The sequence below is a fragment of the Bufo bufo genome, chromosome 8 (genome assembly GCF_905171765.1).
Source record: "Bufo bufo chromosome 8, aBufBuf1.1, whole genome shotgun sequence".
NCBI lineage: Eukaryota > Metazoa > Chordata > Amphibia > Anura > Bufonidae > Bufo > Bufo bufo.
The window spans coordinates 101,381,060-101,404,542 of NC_053396.1; positions in this window are offsets into that span (position 1 = coordinate 101,381,060).

Below are 23,483 nucleotides of genomic sequence, written 5' to 3' on the forward strand. Positions count from 1 at the left end.
AAAAAATCCCAAATTTACCCAAAAATTTTAAAAAAATCGCAATTTTCGAAATTTCAATTTCTCTGCTTTTAAAACAGAAAGTGATACCTCATAAAATATTTATTATTTAACATTCCCCATATGTCTACTTTATGTTGGCATCATTTTGGAAATGTCATTTTATTTTTTTAGGACGTTAGAAGGCTTAGAAGTTTAGAAGCAATTCTTCAAATTTTTAAGAAAATTGCCAAAACCCACTTTATAAGGACCAGTTCAGGTCTGAAGTCACTTTGTGGGGCCTACATAGTGGATACCCCCATAAATGACCCCATTGTAGAAACTACACCCCTCAAGGTATTCAAAACCGATTTTACAAACTTTGTTAACCCTTTAGGCGTTCCACAAGAATTAAAGGAAAATGGAGATCAAATTTTTAAATTTCACTTTTTTGGCAGATTTTCCATTTTAATCAATTTTTTTCTCTAACACATCGATGGTTAACAGCCAAACAAAACTCAATATTTATTACCCAGATTCTGCGGTTTACAGAAACACCCCACATGTGGTCGTAAACTGCTGTATGGGCACACGGCAGGGCGCAGAAGGAAAGGAACTCCACATGGTTTTTAGATGCCATGTTCCATTTGAAGCCCCCTGATGCACCCTTACAGTAGAAACTCCCAAGAAGTGACCCCATTTTGGAAACTAGGGGATAAGGTGCCAGTTTTATTAGTACTATTTTTGGGTACATATGATTTTTTGATCATTCAATATAACACTTTATGGGGCAAGGTGACCAAAAAATTGGTTGTTTTAGCACAGTTTCTATTTATTTATTTTTACAGCGTTCACCTTAGGGGTTCAGTCAAGTGACATTTTTATAGAGCAGATTGTTACGGACGTGGCGATACCTAATATGTATACTTTTTCTCATTTATTAAAGTTTTACACAATAATAGCATTTTTGAAACCAAAAAATTATGTTTTAATGTGTCCATGTTCTGAGAGCTATAGTTTTTTTATTTTTTGAGAGATTTTCTTATGTAGGGGCTCTTTTTTGCGGGATGAGGCGACGGTTTTATTGGTACCATTTTGTGGGACATACGCGTTTTTGATCACTTGGTGTTGCACCTTTTGTGATGCAAGGTGACAAAAATTGCTTGTTTTGACACAGTTTTTTTTTTTTTTTTTTTACGGTGTTCACCCGAGGGGTTAGGTCATGTGATATTTTTATAGAGCTGGTTTTTACGGACGCGGCAATACTAAATATGTCTATTTTACTTTATTTTTTCTATTTTAATTTTTTTTTTTTTATTCCTAACTTGGGAACTTTTTTTTTTTTTACATGTGAAACTTTATTTTATTTTATTTTTTCAACCCTTTATTTTTTTTATTTTTTTTTACACTTTTCGTCCCCCATAAGGTCATACAAGACCTCTGGGGGACATTTGCTTCACTTTTTCTTTTTTTTTTCACAGTTAATTTCTCCTGTAACTGGGGCTGACATAGTAGCCCCAGTTACAGTGGAAATGCACCCCTATAGAGGCTGTACAGCAGCAATCCTGCGCTGTACAGCCTCACAGCAGGGCTGATCGAGGTCTCTGAGAGACCTCACACAGCCCCTGCACTCTCCGGTCACGGCGGTCACATGACCGCCGGGCCGGAACAGGAAGCGCACAGCGCTTCCTGCTCTGCAGACACAGCGCTCGGTGAGCGCTGTGTCTGCAGCGATCGTGAAGGCAGGGACACCTGGGCACTGTCCCTGCCTTGTCTTAGGGTTGCCCTGCTGTCACTGACAGCGGGCAACCCGATCAGCAGCTGCACGATTAGCGTGCAGCTGCTATTTCTGACAGGACGTTTTAAAACGTGCTGTCAGAAATAGACGTCCACCCATAGGACGTTTATATCCTATGGGCGGACGTGAGGCGGTTAAATTGCACACTGACTAATACAGATGTTGTAGATTGCCCAAAAAGTCTTCTTTTGCTAACAGAATATGAATGCTGTATATATTAAACTTGAATTTAACACTTGCAGATCTGGAAAATACAGTTTTTTGGAAAAAAATGTGTGTTTTTAAAACCCCAGAAAATGATGGGTGTATTTCTAGCTTAAATTGGACACTGACTAATACAGATGTTGCAGATTGCCCAAAAAGTCTTTTTTTGCTAACAGAATATGAATGCTGTATATATTAAACTTGAATTTAACATTTGCAGATCTGGAAAATAACGTTTTTTTTTTTTTTTTAAGTGTGTTTGTTAAGGGGGAATATTAATCACCAATATTTATGCAAATATCGATAATTAATATTCATAAATGGGAGGAGCCGTCTATTGATTACTCCGCCCATTTATACCTAAATAAACAAAAAACATTACTGATTACCTCTGATTGCCTATACACTACACTGAACTACACTACGTGCGACTTACTATCACTATACTACGGCGGCGACTAGTAAAAACACCATACACTGTATTATGAACAATATGGAATATTTATTACACAATACAATTATACAAGTCTAACTATATGCTATATCTATATATATTCATAGATCAATGGATATGAATATATATACATACAGAAGTACACACCGCAGTATAGAAATGGTACTACAATAAACACAATACAAGCCTAACTACTCTACACAGCACAATCCCAAATTCCACCCCACACACTATCTATATAATACAATAATACATTCGCATACACACAAATATCAGTAACCTACCCGCCTGACTAATCACTGTCCCAATGGGGTACAAGGGGATAAACACAATGGTGGCTTCTGCTGGGGTTAATACCTGTAGGCCAGGGGACACAGGGTTATGAGTTATCAGGACAGTGGTAGCAGGGATCAGGCATTGAAGAGGTTAATGGTCAGGACTCTGCAGGGACAGGGCAATGCAGAGGTTAATGTTCTGCAGGGATTTATTCACCCACTATATGTCACAGTCTAATATTTGTTTATAATTATATATCTATATCAATGGAATAGATATATATATATTTATAGCAGCACACAACAATATAAGTAACAATACACTATTTCGGTACCAACTACACTAACACATTCCCAAGTCCTCCCCCAACATCTAACTACAATTGTACTAATACACATGCATTCACTTTACCAGCAGCCCACCCAATCCTGACAATATACTATCCCTACGGGGAATAACCAGGGGTTATTACGGAACAGGGGATATGAGGGATCTACAATCCTGGGGGAACACAGGGGATATTAGGATTATAGGGGGACTCAGGGCAGGAGAGGTTAAGGGTAACCAAGGGTTATACAGGGGGTGACTGGGCTGCTTCCAGGGTACAGGCTCATCAAGGATTAATGCTGAGACATGAAGTCAGCAGCCAGGGGTTAGGGGATGGTTGGTACTCAGCCATTTTTCAGGGCCATGTGGCCTCTCTTCAGGGTGCTGTCCCATATGTCTCTGATTGTAGTCCAGATTCCAAGAGAGAGCATGTCTGCCATGCTGGGGGCTTTATAGCAGAAAAAGCAGCCCCCCTCCTCCTTCTTCAACAGGAGGGTGATGACATCATCGTGGGGTCGTGTGACGGAATGCTAGAGCTGAAACAAAGGACTTCCTGCACAAGCTGTAAGCCCCCAGCTGTTACATAACATTACACACTCCCACGTCATAAACGAACCAGGCTGATCAATATATATATATATATATATATATATATGTACACATATACACACTACACAACCTGGGGATACTTAGGTATATACATCCATATAGATGTTTGGGGCACATCTACATGCATGTCCATATACACAATATCATAAATGGGCAGTAATAAGCCCACCTGCATATGGATATATTATACATAGAGATGTATGCTGACAAGGGGGCATACATACATCTCCATGTATACACCCATACCACCTGGACCGGCCCATGCAAAAGGGCCAATATACATGCAAATATGTAAGGGCATACAGTGGCGGAAATAATTATTTGACCCCTCACTGATTTTGTAAGTTTGTCCAATGACAAAGAAATGAAAAGTCTCAGAACAGTATCATTTCAATGGTAGGTTTATTGTAACAGTGGCAGATAGCACATCAAAAGGAAAATCGAAAAAATAACTTTAAATAAAAGATAGCAACTGATTTGCATTTCATTGAGTGAAATAAGTATTTGAACCCCTACCAACCATTAAGAGTTCTGGCTCCCACAGAGTGGTTAGACACTTCTACTCAATTAGTCACCCTCATTAAGGACACCTGTCTTAACTAGTCACCTGTATAAAAGACACCTGTCCACAGAATCAATCAATCAAGCAGACTCCAAACTCTCCAACATGGGAAAGACCAAAGAGCTGTCAGAGACAAAATTGTAGACCTGCACAAGGCTGGAATGGGCTACAAAACCATTAGCAAGAAGCTGGGAGAAAAGGTGACAACTGTTGGTGCGATTGTTCGAAAATGGAAGGAGCACAAAATGACCATCAATCGACCTCGCTCTGGGGCTCCACGCAAGATCTCACCTCGTGGGGTGTCAATGGTTCTGAGAAAGGTGAAAAAGCATCCTAGAACTACACGGGAGGAGTTAGTTAATGACCTCAAATTAACAGGGACCACAGTCACCAAGAAAACCATTGGAAACACATTACACCGCAATGGATTAAAATCCTGCAGGGCTCGCAAGGTCCCCCTGCTCAGGAAGGCACATGTGCAGGCCCGTCTGAAGTTTGCCAATGAACACCTGAATGATTCAGAGAGTGACTGGGAGAAGGTGCTGTGGTCTGATGAGACCAAAATAGAGCTCTTTGGCATTAACTCAACTCGCTGTGTTTGGAGGAAGAAAAATGCTGCCTATGACCCCCAAAACACCGTCCCCACCGTCAAGCATGGGGGTGGAAACATTTTGCTTTGGGGGTTTTTTTCTGCTAAGGGCACATGACAACTTATTCGCATAAACGGGAAAATGGACGGAGCCATGTATCGTGAAATCCTGAGCGACAACCTCCTTCCCTCTGCCAGGAAACTGAAAATGGGTCGTGGATGGGTGTTCCAGCACGACAATGACCCAAAACATACAGCAAAGGCAACAAAGGAGTGGCTCAAGAAGAAGCACATTAAGGTCATGGAGTGGCCTAGTCAGTCTCCGGACCTTAATCCAATCGAAAACCTATGGAGGGAGCTCAAGCTCAGAGTTGCACAGAGACAGCCTCGAAACCTTAGGGATTTAGAGATGATCTGCAAAGAGGAGTGGACCAACATTCCTCCTAAAATGTGCGCAAACTTGGTCATCAATTACAAGAAACGTTTGACCTCTGTGCTTGCAAACAAGGGTTTTTCCACCAAGTATTAAGTCTTTTTTTGTTAGAGGGTTCAAATACTTATTTCACTCAATGAAATGCAAATCAGTTGCTATCTTTTATTTAAAGTTATTTTTTCGATTTTCCTTTTGATGTGCTATCTGCCACTGTTACAATAAACCTACCATTGAAATGATACTGTTCTGAGACTTTTCATTTCTTTGTCATTGGACAAACTTACAAAATCAGTGAGGGGTCAAATAATTATTTCCGCCACTGTATATACATATACACTGCGTGCAGAATTATTAGGCAAATGAGTATTTTGACCACATCATCCTCTTTATGCATGTTGTCTTACTCCAAGCTGTATAGGCTCGAAAGCCTACTACCAATTAAGCATATTAGGTGATGTGCATCTCTGTAATGAGAAGGGGTGTGGTCTAATGACATCAACACCCTATATTAGGTGTGCATAATTATTAGGCAACTTCCTTTCCTTTGGCAAAATGGGTCAAAATAAGGACTTGACAGGCTCAGAAAAGTCAAAAATAGTGAGATACCTTGCAGAGGGATGCAGCACTCTTAAAATTGCAAAGCTTCTGAAGCGTGATCATCGAACAATCAAGCGTTTCATTCAAAATAGTCAACAGGGTCGCAAGAAGCGTGTGGAAAAACCAAGGCGCAAAATAACTGCCCATGAACTGAGAAAAGTCAAGCGTGCAGCTGCCAAGATGCCACTTGCCACCAGTTTGGCCATATTTCAGAGCTGCAACATCACTGGAGTGCCCAAAAGCACAAGGTGTGCAATACTCAGAGACATGGCCAAGGTAAGAAAGGCTGAAAGACGACCACCACTGAACAAGACACACAAGCTGAAACGTCAAGACTGGGCCAAGAAATATCTCAAGACTGATTTTTCTAAGGTTTTATGGACTGATGAAATGAGAGTGAGTCTTGATGGGCCAGATGGATGGGCCCGTGGCTGGATTGGTAAAGGGCAGAGAGCTCCAGTCCGACTCAGACGCCAGCAAGGTGGAGGTGGAGTACTGGTTTGGGCTGGTATCATCAAAGATGAGCTTGTGGGGCCTTTTCGGGTTGAGGATGGAGTCAAGTTCAGCTCCCAGTCCTACTGCCAGTTTCTGGAAGACACCTTCTTCAAGCAGTGGTACAGGAAGAAGTCTGCATCCTTCAAGAAAAACATGATTTTCATGCAGGACAATGCTCCATCACACGCGTCCAAGTACTCCACAGCGTGGCTGGCAAGAAAGGGTATAAAAGAAGAAAATCTAATGACATGGCCTCCTTGTTCACCTGATCTGAACCCCATTGAGAACCTGTGGTCCATCATCAAATGTGAGATTTACAAGGAGGGAAAACAGTACACCTCTCTGAACAGTGTCTGGGAGGCTGTGGTTGCTGCTGCACGCAATGTTGATGGTGAACAGATCAAAACACTGACAGAATCCATGGATGGCAGGCTTTTGAGTGTCCTTGCAAAGAAAGGTGGCTATATTGGTCACTGATTTGTTTTTGTTTTGTTTTTGAATGTCAGAAATGTATATGTGTGAATGTTGAGATGTTATATTGGTTTCACTGGTAAAAATAAATAATTGAAATGGGTATATATTTGTTTTTTGTTAAGTTGCCTAATAATTATGCACAGTAATAGTCACCTGCACACACAGATATCCCCCTAAAATAGCTAAAACTAAAAACAAACTAAAAACTACTTCCAAAAATATTCAGCTTTGATATTAATGAGTTTTTTGGGTTCATTGAGAACATGGTTGTTGTTCAATAATAAAATTAATCCTCAAAAATACAACTTGCCTAATAATTCTGCACTCCCTGTATATTTAAATCCAAACTTCCCTCAACAGTGTTTTTCAAACCCCAGAAAATGATGGGTGTATTTCTAGCTTAAATTGCACACTGACTAATACAGATGTTGTAGATTGCCCAAAAAGTATTTTTTTGCTAACAGAATATGAATGCTGTATATATCAAACTTGAATTTAACACTTGCAGATCTGGAAAATACTGTTTTTTGGGGGGGAAAAGTGTGTTTTTCAAACCCCAGAAAATGATGGGTGTATTTCTAGCTTAAATTGCACACTGACTAATACAGATGTTGTATATTGCCCAAAAAGTCTTTTTTTGCTAACAGAATATGAGTACTGTATATATTAAACTTGAATTTAACACTTTCAGATCTGTAAAATACTGTTTTTTGTAAAAATAATGTGTTTTTCAAACCCCAGAAAATGATGGGTGTATTTCTAGCTTAAATTGCACACTGACTAATCCAGATGTTGTAGTTTGCCCCAAAAAAATTGTGATTTGCAATGTCCCAAAAGCTCAGATGCAGTGCTGGTGCACTGAGCATGCATAAAACTAACAAAATTATAAAAGTTATATTTTTTTGGGTCAATGGCCTCAGGGCATTCACACAGCTATTTCTAGGTAGATCGCTGAGTTAGATTCTTTCCTATTCTCTCACTGAAATCACAAGTCCAGCAGCATCCTCTCCCTACACTTGTAACAGCAGAGTGATGTACAGCGCTACGTGACTCAAGCTTATATAAAGCCTGGGTCACATGCTGCTCTGGCCAATCACAGCCATGCCCTTAGTAGGCATGGCTGTGATGGCCTCTTGGGGCAAGTAGTATGACACTTGTTGATTGGCTGCTGTGTAGCCTTTCAAAAAGCGCCAAGAAAGCGCCATACACCGAACCCAAACCCGAACTTTTACGGAAATGTTCGGGTTCGGGGTCCAAAAATCCTAAAGTTCAGTACGAACCCGAAGTTTACAGTTCTGTTCGCTCAACCCTAGTCATAACTAATCAGTGTGTATCTCTTGGCTAGTACTTGTCTATATAAACTTTATGTTAAAGGGGTCATCTCATATCACCCTAACTAAGGCGGGATGAGTCACAGTACCGACCACCAGCCGGCCTGGAAACAGCATAGCTTGATGTGTTACTCTGTTTCCGTAGCTCCCATAAACTGCAATGGGAGCTGCTTGTCTCGGGACTGTGTCTTATCTCTCCTTATGTACAGCAAGATGAGACAACTCCTTTAAATGATAAATGTAATTACTATTCTGTGCGATATTTCTGGTGTGTGTGTAGACTTGAGTGAAGTTAAAGATACCTATTTTAATAAATACTGTCCATAGGTGTGCACTTGCTTTCTTAAATTTAATGTATTTACAATTTGAAGACAGAATAAGTGAAGGCATGCATAGTTGACATACACCCAAGTTTCAATCATTCTGGGGCTCATGACAGATGCAATTCATTAGATAGTTAGCTGGGCAACCCAGGCAATAACTATTTTGGTTAACGACTTGTGTGCTTGGAATGCATTTTCTTGTCTTTCCTACTTAAATTCTTATTGAACTGAGATCACAGTCACTCTTCAATGCATTCCTTCTGGCTTGGCATATTTTTTCTGAGATTGACATATTTCAAGTACAGTTTTTCTTTAGGACTCAAAGAAATTGGGATCCATGTTAAAAGTGTGATATGCATAACATGCTATTAGGCTTTTCCACTTTCAGGTTTTGAAAAGTTCCATCAAAACAAGGAGATTTGTCTCCCTTGGGAGATGATGAGTAATATTAAATATACATTGTATTGAAAGTATCCTATCACTTGCAGGAAACTTTTGAAATAGAAGCTCTATGTACACAGACTTTTTGGAAAAAAAAAGTTTTTTTAGAGTAAAAGTTTTTCTTAATATAATACGGTAGTTTAAATTTATCAAATGGGTTTTAAAATCGGTTGTAAGCAGCTGTCTTATCGGTTGTATGCAACTCTTCTATTGGTTGGAGACAACAGCTGTTATATTGGTTGTAGGCAGCAGGTCCTTTCTAAAATACATTTAAATTACAGACCATATCATTCAGTTACAGTGTAATTTGTAGTGAAAGTGAGAAGGAGAGGAAATAGTTGGCATGACAACTTCTCATTTGTATCATATTTTACACATGTGCTAAGGTAAAGAGAATTTGGAACAGCACTATGCTTTTGGTCAAGTTTGTTACATTATATGAGTATATGATGAAACTGGAACATCTGTTGTGTGGTTATTTCCCAGGTGGGAACAGCAAGTGTTTGAGATGTTTAATGAGAAAATGTTTTACAATTTTTAACAAAATCAAAAAGCTGTCCAAAATCCAGTTCTCCTACCTTGAATCTTTGACATTTCATTAGTGTTCTTTTTGATAAATGTAACTTTCCTATTAGTGTTGTTCCAATGAAAGACTTAAAAACAATGTAAATTTTTCATTGAAGGTTGCATGTCTGGTACTTGCAAAGGCTTTTTTTTTCATATTCATATAAAGTAACATGTCCAATTTATTAGCAGAAATGTAGCTTGAAGCCCTTGGACATGTGCCATTTATATTTCGCCTGTACAATTACGTGGCAGACTGGCTTTTAGGATCTTTCAGTTACCTAGGTACAAATACATCTTCTGCAACCCCCATAGCTACACCAGTGTAAAGTGATTTTTGGGTTGTCATATTTACAGCAAGCAAACCCAGGATTATTACTATATTACATTACAATATTTGCATCACCATAGAGACAATATTAATGAAGACAAAATAAATAGAGACAAAAATATAAATGGTAGCAAGAGAAATGTTACCACTACTGCTCTATGGGCATTGCCTTTGTTCATCGTGACTATGTCCCCAGCACACAGATACAATAATACACCCCCTGTTGTTTTTCATGCATCACTTTCAGCAGGAGGGGGAGGTGACATATGAGTATGAGTAGCCATGGACTGGCTACTTATACTGTACTCATACTCCACTTTCTCATAGATGGAGGAGAACGTGAGTATTAGGATCTTAGTATATGGGGCACACAGTCTGGCTGACACTGTTTTTCAGGCATTTTCGTAGCAAAGTATATATGAGAAATTTCTGTCTTGGATGGGACACTGTCTTGTTGACCCTGTTTATGGGGTTCTCACATGATAACTACTACAGGTACATTTCAAGGAGGGAGCATTGCTTACATTTACTAAAGGTACATTGTGTCTCTTATAGGGTATTATAGCTAGCTTTTTATTGTATTACTGTGGAATCTAAAACATTTGTTTGTTTATTTGCTGTCAGAGTGTGGAGGTTTGTAGTGCCAGACAGGGATAGGCTGCCAAAGGAAAAAAGGGAAAAATATTCATACTGCAAACTCAATGACTGTAAGAAGTATTCATGACCATGCTAACTAGAGGACAGTTGACAACTATCTTAGAATGTTTTGTATTTGCTTTCCTATGGATCAATGATGACAGTATTAGGTTGTTCTATATGGTCAGGCATCTTTTTCCGCCTTCCTTACTATATTACCAAGCATAACAATAATTTACAGTAGGTAGTGTAAGGGATCGCCTCTTATTCGGGGGTCATTCTCACAATGATCTTCATCGACCACAGGGTTAGGGGCCAAACATTGCTTTTATTTGGCACCTCAGCAAAACCAAAACAAACAATACAAATAAAACACCTGCCCGGATGGGCTCTAACTAAACACTCCCTACCTCACTGAAAGCCCCATTCACACACGGGAAGAACATGCGGCTTTTCCCAGCCTAACAATCCAGCACTTCCAGGCTATAACAAAGTCCAGTACCTTTTGGGGGATTGTGGCCCAGAAGTCCTCCTGACTCTGGCCTAGCGACCGTCGATTCCAAGACCTCGCGGAGTCCCCCAAAGTTCAGGCTAACACCTAGCCCCGTGGCCCCTCAGCCAGCTCGGCTGAGCCCACTTGTACAGAGCCTTCCCAGGCCTCTGCTGTACACAGACTCTTCCTCCTCCTAACAGTCTGGACTGGGCTCTTATCCCAGACTGATTGTTCCACCTGGTGCAAACTCTGACCTGCTGATTGACAGCGAAGAAATGGAAACTGCTGCCATATCTCTCCCCTAGCAGCCGTGAGGCCTATCACTGCCTCACAGTAGCCATAGTAAGTAAGCAGGATGAGTCAAAAGAAGGATTCGTAAAGCCTGAAGTAACCACTGCATGCTTAAAAGATGAAGGAATTACTCCAGTAGAAACAGAGATGCTAAATATTTTGGTTCAATAAGAAATCACAGCTGGTGCGTGAGAATGAACAAGATGTGAGGGTGGTTTGGCAAACAGAGAAAAGAAACAGAATTTTTCTGGTACAGGGTCAAACACAGAGTACAAGCGGGAGCATCCCGAGACTGTAAATAATTACTAGAAGAAAATCATAGGATCTTCTCATAGATGTTATCAATATCATGCGATGGGTACTGAGATAGGAAACACATTTGCATATTATTGGAGCATGGTAACATTTGAGAGCATTTTTTGATTGCATGAGAAAGAGATCAAGGTGTCAAGTTTTATTACACATGATTAAATGGCATCTGTCAGCAGATTTGTACTTATGAACATGGCTGACCTGTTACATGTATGCTTGGGAGCTGAAGGCATCTGTGTAGGTCCCATGTTCATATGTGCCCGCACTGCTGAGAAAATGATGTTTTAATATATGCAAATGAGCCACTAGGTGCAACAGGGACATTGCCATTAGACACAGAAGCTCTGCTCTTTCTGCAACTGCCATTAGAGATGGCCTTGCGGTTCACCCAGCGGTCGTTTCGCTGAGAACTTTGGTTGTTCGTGTTTCGCCGAACATGCGAACATATGGCGATGTCTGCCTGCGCCATATTCTTTTGCATTGTGCCGAACTTTGACCCAGGTGGGACAGGACAGCCAATTGAGATGTTTCAGCACATAGACACACCCCCTACTCTATAAATAAACCCAATCTGGCAACCATTTTACATTCTGTTTTTTTGCCACTGTAGGGAGAGGTTGCTGTGTAGAGCAGCGACAGACTGTTAGAGACACCAAACGCTAGCTAATAGGGCCACAAAAGTCCTTTTAAGGACTGGTAAAGGTGTGCTATCGATAGGTGTGACATACTGAGGGGTGTGATATACTTATAATATACTTTCTAACATAGAAATTATATTATAGTGCATTTACACTCACCTAAAGAATTATTAGGAACACCTGTTCTATTTCTCATTAATGCAATTATCTAGTCAACCAATTACATGGCAGTTGCTTCAATGCATTTAGGGGGGTGGTCCTGGTCAAGACAATCTCCTGAACTCCAAACGGAATGTCAGAATGGGAAAGAAAGGTGATTTAAGCAATTTTGAGCGTGGCGTATTTCACAATCTGCTCAGTTACTGGGATTTTCACGCACAATCATTTCTAGGGTTTACAAAGAATGGTGTGGAAAGGGAAAAACATCCAGTATGCGGCAGTCCTGTGGGCAAAAATGCCTTGTGGATGCTAGAGGTCAGAGGAGAATGGGCCGACTGATTCAAGCTGATAGAAGAGCAACGTTGACTGAAATAACCACTTGTTACAACCGAGGTATGCAGTAAAGCATTTGTGAAGCCACAACACGCACAACCTTGAGGCGGATGGGCTACATCAGCAGAAGACCCCACCGGGTACCACTCATCTCCATTACAAATAGGAAAAAGAGGCTACAATTTGCACGAGCTCACCAAAATTGGACTGTTGAAGACTGGAAAAATGTTGCCTGGTCTGATGAGTCTCGATTTCTATTGAGACATTCAAATGGTAGAGTCTTAATTTGGCGTAAACAGAATGAGAACATGTATCCATCCTCTGATGGCTACTTCCAGCAGGATAATGCACCATGTCACAAAGCTCGAATCATTTCAAATTGGTTTCTTGAACATGACAATGAGTTCACTGTACTAAAATGGCCCCCACAGTCACCAGATCTCAACCCAATAGAGCATCTTTGGGATGTGGTGGAACGAGAGCTTCGTGCCCTGGATGTGCATCCCTCAAATCTCCATCAACTGCAAGATGCTATCCTATCAATATGGGCCAACATTTCTAAAGAATGCTATCAGCACCTTGTTGAATCGATGCCACGTAGAATTAAGGCAGTTCTGAAGGCTAAAGGGGGTCCAACACTGTATTAGTATGGTGTTCCTAATAATTCTTTAGGTGAGTGTATATTGGGCAGCAGTTGTGTGCGGTTCTGCTGTAGCGGTCAGGGGAGGAAGAGACCACAGGGCAGGGTTCAAATACAGTACAGCAGACAAGGAGGCTGAAGCAAATACTGGCTTTATAAAATAACAAAATATAACGTCCGGAAAATCGGTTTAACAGTATTGTGCCGATGCACCAGGGGCGCAATCGACAAATGACAAGAACAGTGTTAACAAGTTTACACAGATTTACAGGAAGGGTAACTGATACATGATATACTAAATGCGCTCCAACCAGCAAACACATAAAAAATACAGGCTACACTCTTCTGATATTTTCCTGTCTGACCCCTGCTAACCAGGGCACGTTTCTATAATGCTCTGACTAAGAAATCCTCTTCTATGTCCTATCGCAGATTAGCACCGGTGCACACTCACAGTTCTGTAGGTAGCTGGGCAGAGATCAGTTATGTCATATTCTCCCACGAGGTAGCTGCTTGTTTTTGGTCTGGTACGTAGGGGCAGGTGTCGTCTGGCTCCTGATACAGGCGCTTGCTTGTTCCAGCACATTGTCTTTTCCTCTCTCTCTCTCTTTAGATTGCATGTAAAGGCATCCACATCAGTTCAGCTCTGCCAGGAGTCTATGTCCTCTACCATGGTCCCGCTAACCCATAGCACATTAGCCAGGCCCTGTGTCCTGTCACAAGTCTATTAATTGGATGACAGCACTCTTCTCAGAATCACTTTTTAGTCTCTGTGGCTCTGTCCAACAGCAGCCCGCATCCTAGCTCACATTAACCAGGAAGACACATACAAGCCCCAGCAGGGAACTTGCAACTCCTCCTACATCCTCTGAGACCAACAACTTCCTTTCTTTCTTACTCAAAGACACAGTGGCCTCTTGTGGCAGGAAGAAGGCATAACAGTCTGTGTGAAATATTATCACTAGAAATTTAACTTGATAATTTTAGGGGCTGACCCTTACACTGCTGCGATACAGCTAGAGAGTCAAAAGCTATTGGAATAACTAATTGCAACTGCTGTGATATACCTGTTACCTGCCCAAAAAATACTGATTGAGGGGTGTGATATACCTATAATATACCTTCTAACATAGAAAGTATATTATAGTGCCTTTGTATTGTGCAGCAGTTGTGTGTGGTTCTGCTGGGATATCGCAGCTACAGTAGATACGTAGAGGGACAAACATTATTGAAATAACTAATTGCAACTGGTGAGATATACCTGTTGTCCCCCCAAAAAACTGATTGAGGGGTGTGATGTACCTATAATATACCTTCTAACATAGAAAGTATATTATAGTGCATTTGTATTGTGCAGTAGTTGTGTGCGGTTCTGCTGAGATACCGCAGCTAGATAGAGGGACAAAAGCTATTGGAATAACTAATTGCAACTGATGTGATATACGTCTTGCCCCCCAAAAAAACTGATTGAGGGGTGTGATATACCTATAATATACCTTCTAACATAGAAAGTATATTATAGTGCATTTGTACTGTGCAGCAGTTGTGTGCGGTTCTGCTGAGATACCACAGCTAGATAGAGGGACAAACGCTATTGAAATAACTAATTGCAACTGGTGTGATATACCTGTTGTCCGGAAAAAAAAAAATGATTGAGGGGTGTGATATACCTATAATATACCTTCTAACATAGAAAGTAAATTATAGTGCATTTGTATTGTGCAGCAGTTGTGTGCGGTTCTACTGAGATAACGCAGCTACAGTAGATACGTAGAGGGACAAACGTTATTGGAATAACTAATTGCAACTGCTGTGATATACCTGTTACCTCCCCAAAAAATACTGATTGAAAACTGATTGAGGGGTGTGATGGACCTATCATATAGCTTCTAACATAGAAAGTATATTGTAGTGCATTTGTATTGTGCAGCAGTTGTGTGCGGTTCTGCTGAGATACCGCAGCTAGATAGAGGGACAAATGTTATTGGAATAACTCATTGTAAGTGGTGTGATATACGTGTTGCCCCCCCAAAAAACTGATTGAGGGGTGTGATATACCTATAATATATCTTTTAAGATAGAAAGTATATTATAGTGCATTTGTATTGTGCAGCAGTTGTGTGCGGTTCTGCTGAGATACCGCAGCTAGATACGTAGAGGGACAAACGTTATTGGAATAACTAATTGCAACTGGTGTGATATACCTGTTGTCCCAAAAATAATGATTGAGGGGTGTGATGTACCTATCATATACCTTCTAACATAGAAAGTATATTATAGTGCATTTGTACTGTGCAGCAGTTGTGGGCGGTTCTGCTGAGAAACCGCAGGTAGATAGAGGGACAAACGCTATTGGAATAACTAATTGCAACTGGTGTGATATACGTGTTGCCCCCCCAAAAAAAAAACGGATTGAGGGGTGTGATATACCTATAAATAGAGTTGAGCGGACACCTGGATGTTCGGGTTCGACGAGTTCGGCCGATCTTAAAAAAAAAGTTTGGGTTCGGGACCCGAACTTGACCCGAACTTGACCCCGAACCCGAACCCCATTGAAGTCAATGGGGACCTGCACTTTTGGGCACTAAAATGGCTCTAAAATAGTCCTGGAAAGGGCTAGAGAGCTGCAAAATGCATCAAAATGTGCTTAAGAGCATGACAACTGTTCTGCAAACAAATGTGGATAGGGAAATTACTTAAAATAACATAAAATACAGAAAAATAAAAAATAACAATATTGGGACATATAACAAAATAAAACAAAGAATAAGTGCACTTGAGTACAAGAATGGATAGTTGAGGCTGGTATAAATGTCTATTCTGCACAAGGTACGGACAAGTCCTGTGGGATCCATGCCTGGTTCATTTTAATAAACGTAAGCTTGTCCACATTGGCTGCGCCCTGTGATAATGCTCTCTGCTGTGCTAAACACACGTTCACACTATACACTGGCTGCAGGGCAGGTCAGCACCTCCAAGGCTGACAAAGCTTTCCACATTTTGGCCATGCTAACCCTGCCTTCTCAGGTGCTGGCGGAGCCCCAGCTGCGTTGGCGACCTCTTCCTCCTCCTCTGCCTTCGTCTTGTGCTTCCACTGTGCCCCCGCTGTCAGGTGGGAATGCCATCAGCAGCGTGCGCTTGTAGTCGCGCATCTTCGGATCAGTAACAGATGTTTTCACTAAATTTAGTTTCCTGTCAGCAATGCAGAGCAGGGGTTCATTCACGGCAAAAGGGGGTTCATGTCACCCAGCAATAGAACTGAGAATTTTGAGAGATTTAGGCCCATGTCACCCAGGCACAGCAGGGGTTCATTCACGGCATAAGGGGGTTCATGTCACCCAGCAATAGAACAGAGGATTTTGAGAGATTTAGGCCCCTGTCACCCAGGCACAGCAGGGGTTCATTCACGGCAAAAGGGGCTTCATGTCACCCAGCAATAGAACTGAGGATTTTGAGACATTTAGGCCCCTGTCACCCAGGCACAGCAGAGGTTCATTCACGGCAAAAGGAGGTTCATGTCACCCAGCAATAGAACAGACGATTTTGAGACATTTAGGCCCCTGTCACCCAGGCACAGCAGGGGTTCATTCACGGCAAAAGGGGCTTCATGTCACCCAGCAATAGAACAGAGGATTTTGAGAGATTTAGGCCCATGTCACCCAGGCACAGCAGGGGTTCATTCACGGCAAAAGGGGGTTCATGTCACCCAGCAATAGAAAAGAGGATTTTGAGAGATTTATGCCCCTGTCACCCAGGCACAGCAGGGGTTTGTATACGCCATAAATGGTAAAATGTCACCCGACAATTGAAAATAAGAATTTTTTCAATTTAGGGCACTAAAATTGCCACTTTTTTGCATTAAAATGGCTCTAAAATAGTCCTTGAAAAGGCTAGAGGGATGTAAAAGGCAGTAAAATGTGCTTAAGAGCATGGCAACTGCTCTGCAAACAAATGTGGATAGGGAAATAACTTAAAATAAAATAACAAAAAATTACTAATTATTAACCTGCAACTCAGAGAAGGAGGTGAATATGGAGTCGGAGGTTGAGGAGGCGGTGAATGTGGTGTTGTAGGTGGAGGCAGCAATGGAGGAGGAACAGGTAGCCAACAATGTTTATTTTTTATTCGGTAGGTAGCCCCCAAAATATTGGGACAAATAAAAGAAAACAAAGAATCATTGCACTTGACTTGAGTACAAGAATGTATGTTTGATGGTGGTATAAATGTCTATTCTGCACAAGGTACAGACAAGTCTTGTGGGATCCAAGCCTGGTTCATTTTAATGAACGTAAGCTTGTCCACATTGGCTGCGGCCTGTGATAATGCTCTCTGCCATGCTAAACACACGTTCACACTATACACTGGCTGCAGGGCAGGTCAGCACCTCCAAGGCGTAAAGGACAAGCTCAGGCCATGTGCCCAATTTGGAGACCCAGAAGTGTGCACACATACAGCTCCACCATGTTGGTGAAATGCTGCCTCCTGCTAAGACGTTCCATATCAGCTGGTGGTGCTGGTTGTTGTGGCGTGCTGACAAAGCTTTTCCACATTTCGGCCATGCTAACCCTGCCTTCTGAGGTGCTGGCGGTGCCCCAGCTGCGTTGGCGACCTCTTCCTCGTCCTCTGCCTTCGCCTTGTGCTTCCACTGTGCACCCGCTGTCAGGTGGGAATGCCATCAGCAGCGCATCTACCAGCGTGCGCTGGTACTCGCGCATCTCACGATCTCGCTCCAGTGACGGAATTAAGGACGGTATGTTGTCCTTGTAATGGGGATCCAGAACCGTGGCCACCCAGTAATCAACACAAGTTAGAATGTGGGCAACTCGGCGGTCGTTGCGGAGACACTGCAGCATGTAATCGCTGTATGCCAGGCTGCCCAGAGGCAACGAAAAGCTGTCCTCTGTGGGAGGTGTATCGTCTGTGTCCTCTGTATCCCCCCATCTACGCACCAGTGATGGCTATGAGCTGGTCTGGGTGCCACACTGCTGTAAACATGGTTCCTCCTCCTGCATCTCCTCCTCCTCATCCTTCACCTCCTCATCCTCCAGAACTGTGCCCTGGCTGGACAATTGTGTAGCTTGGGTTTGTGGGTGCAGGAACCCACCCTCGGAGCCACTTGGGAATGACTGGCCGGAAACCCTACAAAATGATCCCTCTTCCTCCTCCTCCTCCTGTGCCACATCCTCTACCATCATCGCCATGAGCGTTTTTTCAAGGAGGCATAGATGTGGGATAGTAATGCTGAGAACTGCGTTATCGGCACTGGCCATGTTGGTGGAGTATTCGAAACAGGGCAACAAGGAACACAGGTCTCGCATGGAGGCCCAGTCATTGGTGGTGAAGTGGTGCTGTTCCGCCGAGCGACTCACCTGTGCGTGCTGCAGCTGAAACTCCACTATCGCCTGCTGCAAGGTTGAGTTCTGGCCAGCATGTGCAAGGTGGAGTTCCACCTTGTGGGCACGTCGCATATGAGGCGGTGAGCGGAAAGGCCGAAGTTATGCTGCAGCGCTGACAGGCGAGCAGCAGCAGGGTGAGAGCGCCGAAAGCGCGCACAGACGGCCCGCACTTTATGCAGCAGCTCTGACATGTCGGGGTAAGTTTTAAGGAATCTCTGCACCATCAAATTCAGCACATGCGCTAGGCACGGGATGTGCGTCAAACCGGCTAGTTCCAGAGCTGCTACGAGATTTCGCCCATTATCGCACACCACCATGCCGGGCTTGAGGCTGACTGGCACAAACCACTCATCGGTCTGTTGTTCAAGGCCCGTCCACAGCTCCTGCGCGGTGTGTGGTTTGTCCCCCAAACAGATACATTTTAACACTGCCTGCTGTCGTTTACCCCTGGCTGTGTTGAAGTTGGTGGTGAAGGTGTTACGCTGACCGGATGAGGAGCTGGTAGAAGATGAGGAAGCGGAGTAGGAGGAGGAAGCAAAAGTAGGCAAACTGAAGCGCCCTGCAATCCTCGGTGGTGGAAGGACGTGCGCCAAACTGCTATCCGCCTCAGGCCCAGCCGCCACTGCATTTACCCAGTGTGCTGTTTTGGAGATATAAAGGCCCTGACCGTGCTTACTGGTCCACGTATCCGTAGTCAGGTGCACCTTTCCACATATGGCGTTGCGCAGTGTACTCCTGATTTTGTCCCCTACTTGGTTGTGAAGGGAAGGGATGGCTAGCCTTGAAAAGTAGTGGCGGCTGGGCACGACGTACTGTGGGACAGCAACCGCCATAAGGCCTTTAAAACAATCCGTCTCCACCAGACGAAATGACAGCATTTCAAAGGCAAGTAATTTAGAAATGCTGGCATTCAGGGCTAGGGATCGCGGGTGGGTAGGGGGGTAATTCCTCTTTCTCTCCAGCGTTTGGGATATGGAGAGCTGAACGCTTCCGTGTGACATTGTGGAGATGCTTGGTGACCCAGGTGTTGGTGTTGCTGGCAGATCCTCTGTTTGTGGGGTGCCAGGTGGAACTGTCACTCCAGAGGTGGATGAAGAGGCTGCGACTGCAGCAGAAGAGGAAGCAGGAGGAGCCAGAGACCTTTCTTGTTTTTTGAGGTGTCTACTCCACTGCAGCTCGTGCTTTGCACTTAAATGCCTGGTCATGCAGGTTGTGCTCAGGTTGAGAACGTTTATGCCTCGCTTCAGGCTCTAATTGCACAGCGTGCAAACCACTTGTGTCTTGTCATCAGCACATTGTCTGAAGAATTGCCACGCCAGGGAACTCCTTGGAGCTGGCTTTGGTGTTCTCTGTTCCTTGCTGCGGTGGGCAGTAGGAGGCGTACTGTCTAGGGGATGGCTGCTCCACATTTGCACCCTGCTCCCTCTTCTGCTGTGCTGGTGGCTCTGTGCGACCACCGCCTCTTCCTCCGAACTACATCGGTCACTCGCATGACCTTGATTCCATGTGGGGTCAAGGACATCATAGTTCTCCAAATCATCTTCCACCCAGTCTTCACCCCTGACTTCCTTGTCGGGCTGCACTCTTTCGAAAGCCCCAGCAGTTGGCACCTGTGTTTCGTCATCATCCGAGACATGCTGCGATGGTCCTCCCATGTACTCATCTTGAAAAATAAGTGGTTGGGCATCGGTGCACTCAATCTCTTCCACTTCTGGGGCAGGGCTAGGTGGATGGCCCTGGGAAACCCTGCTAACAGAGTCATCAAAAAGCAGAAGAGACTGCTGCATGACTTGGGGCTCAGACTGCTTGGCTAATTTGCAAGGGACAAGGTGAAAGACTGATGGACATCGGCTGCAGGTGCAAACTGTGGTCTTTTAGCAGGAGACTGGGTGGGAGACAAAGTGAAGTAACTGGATCCACTGTCAGCAACCCAATCTACTATCGCCTGTACTTGTTCAGCCCTCACCATTCGTAGAGCAGCATTAGGGCCGACAAAATAAAGCTGCAGGTTTTGTCGCCTACTCGCAGGGGTTTCCCTTTTGCTTGTAGCTGGCACAGATCGACCACGTCCTCTCCCTGCAACAGGAGCTCCACCATCAGCACCACGACCTGGGCCACGTCCCTTATTTGAGGCTCTCCTCATATTTTTTGAATTTAGGATCTTGCCCTAAATGGGTGTTTAATTAATAGTAAAAAAGAACGACAGTATGTAAAGGGTGTATCTCACACGGCCTGAACCAGACTAGGCCTCAATTAAAGATTACTTTGCACAAAATGGCTGTATTTTAAATGGGTGTATTTGAAATGGCTAATTCAAACCCCTGTATGTAGAGGTAGTATCTCAGAGGGCATGAACCTCTGTAGGCCTGAAGTAAATATATCTTTGCACAAAAAGGCTGTATTTCAAATGGCTGTATTTCAAATGCCTAATTCAACCCCCTGTATGTAGGAGGGTATCTCACACGGTCTGAAACTATGTAGGCCTGAAGTAAATATATCTTTGCACAAAAAGGCTGTATTTGAAATTGCTGTATTTCAAATGCCTAATTCAAACCCCTGTATGTAGGGGGGTATCTCACACGGTCTGAATCTATGTAGGCCTGAAGTAAATATATCTTTGCACAAAAAAGCAGTATTTCAAATGTCTGTATTTCAAATGCCTGATTCAAACCCCTGTATGTAGGGGAGTATCTCACACGGTCTGAACCTGTGTAGGCCTGAAGAAAATATATCTTTGCACAAAAAGGCGGTATTTAAAATGGCTGCATTTCAAATGCCTAATTCAAACCTCTGTATGTATAGTGGGAAATACAAACGCCCTGAATCAGTGTAGGCCTGAAGTAGATATATCTTTGCACAAAAAGGCTGTATTTCAAATGGCTGTATTTCAAATGCCTAATTCAAACCCCTGTATGTAGGGGGGTATCTCACACGGTCTGAACCTGTGTAGGCCTGAAGTAAATATATGTTTGCACAAAAAGGCTGTATTTCAAATGGCTGTATTTCAAATGCCTAATTCAAACCCCTGTATGTAGGGGGGTATCTCACACGGTCTGAACCTGTGTAGGCCTGAAGTAAATATATCTTTGCACAAAAAGACTGTATTTCAAATGGCTGTATTTCAAATGCCTAATTCAAACCCCTGTATGTATAGTGTGGATCACAAAAGCCCTGAATCAGTGTAGGCCTGAAGTAAATATATCTTTGCACAAAAAGGCTGTATTTCAAATGGCTGTATTTCAAATGCCTAATTCAAACCCCTGTATGTAGGGGGGTATCTCACACGGTCTGAACCTGTGTAGGCCTGAAGTAAATATATTTTTGCACAAAAAGGCTGTATTTCAAATGGCTGTATTTCAAATGCCTAATTCAAACCCCTGTATGTAGGGGGGGTATCTCACACGGTCTGAACCTGTGTAGGCCTGAAGTAAATATATCTTTGCACAAAAAGGCTGTATTTCAAATTGCTGTATTTCAAATGCCTAAGGCTACTTTCACACTAGCGTTCGGAGCGGGTCCGCCTGATGTTTCATCAGACGGATCCGCTCCTATAATGCAAACGCTTGCATCCGTTCAGAACGGATCCGTTTGCATAACAGTTTATTTCAGATCTGATTTTTCACTTCGGAAAACTCAGATCCGACAGTATATTCTAAACACAGAAGCGTTCCCATGGTGATGGGGACGCTTCAAGTTAGAATATACTGAGAACTGTGTACATGACTGCCCCCTGCTGCCTGGCAGCAGGGGGCAGCCCCCCCCCCCTCCTGTATTTAACTTATTGGTGGCCAGTGCGGCCCCCCCTCCCTCCCCAGTATTAATTGTAACCAGTGCGGCCCCCCTCCCTCTATATTCATCGGTGGCCAGTGCGGATATTAAATATGACCAGTGCGGTCTCCCCCTCCCTCCCTCCCTCCCCAGTATTAAATATGAGCAGTGCGGTCTCCCCCTCCCTCCCCAGTATTAAATATGAGCAGTGCGGTCTCTCCCTCCCTCCCCAGTATTAAATATGAGCAGTGCGGCCTCCCCCTCCCTCTATTCATTGGTGGCCAGTGCGGATTCAAAGTATTGTGATCAGTGCGGCCCCCCCCCCCCCATCATTGGTGGCAGCGGAGAGTACCGATCGGAGTCCCAGTTTAAATCGCTGGGGCTCCGATCGATTACCATGGCAGCCAAGACGCTATTGCATTCTTGGCTGCCATGGTTACTTAGCAACAAATAGAATCATTATACTTACCTGAAGAGCTGCGATGTCTGTGACCGGCCGGGAGCTCTGCCTACTGGTAAGTGAAAGGTCTGTGCGGCGCATTGCCTATAGACCTGTCACTTACCAGTAGGAGGAGCTCCCGGCCGGTCACATAGATCGCAGCTCTTCAGGTAAGTATAATGCTGCTATTTGTTGCTAAGTAACCATGGCAGCCAAGACTGCAATAGCGTCTTGGCTGCCATGGTAACCGATCGGAGCCCCAGCGATTTAAACTGGGACTCCGATCGGTACTCTCCGCTGCCACCAATGATGAGGGGGGGGGGGGAGAGGCCGCACTGATCACAATACTTTGAATCCACACTGGCCACCAATGAATAGAGGGAGGGGGAGGCCGCACTGCTCATATTTAATACTGGGGAGGGAGGGAGGGGGAGACCGCACTGCTCATTTTTAATACTGGGGAGGGAGGGGGAGACCGCACTGCTCATATTTAATACTGGGGAGGGAGGGAGGGGGAGACCGCACTGGTCATATTTAATATCCGCACTGGCCACCGATGAATATAGAGGGAGGGGGGCCGCACTGGTTACAATT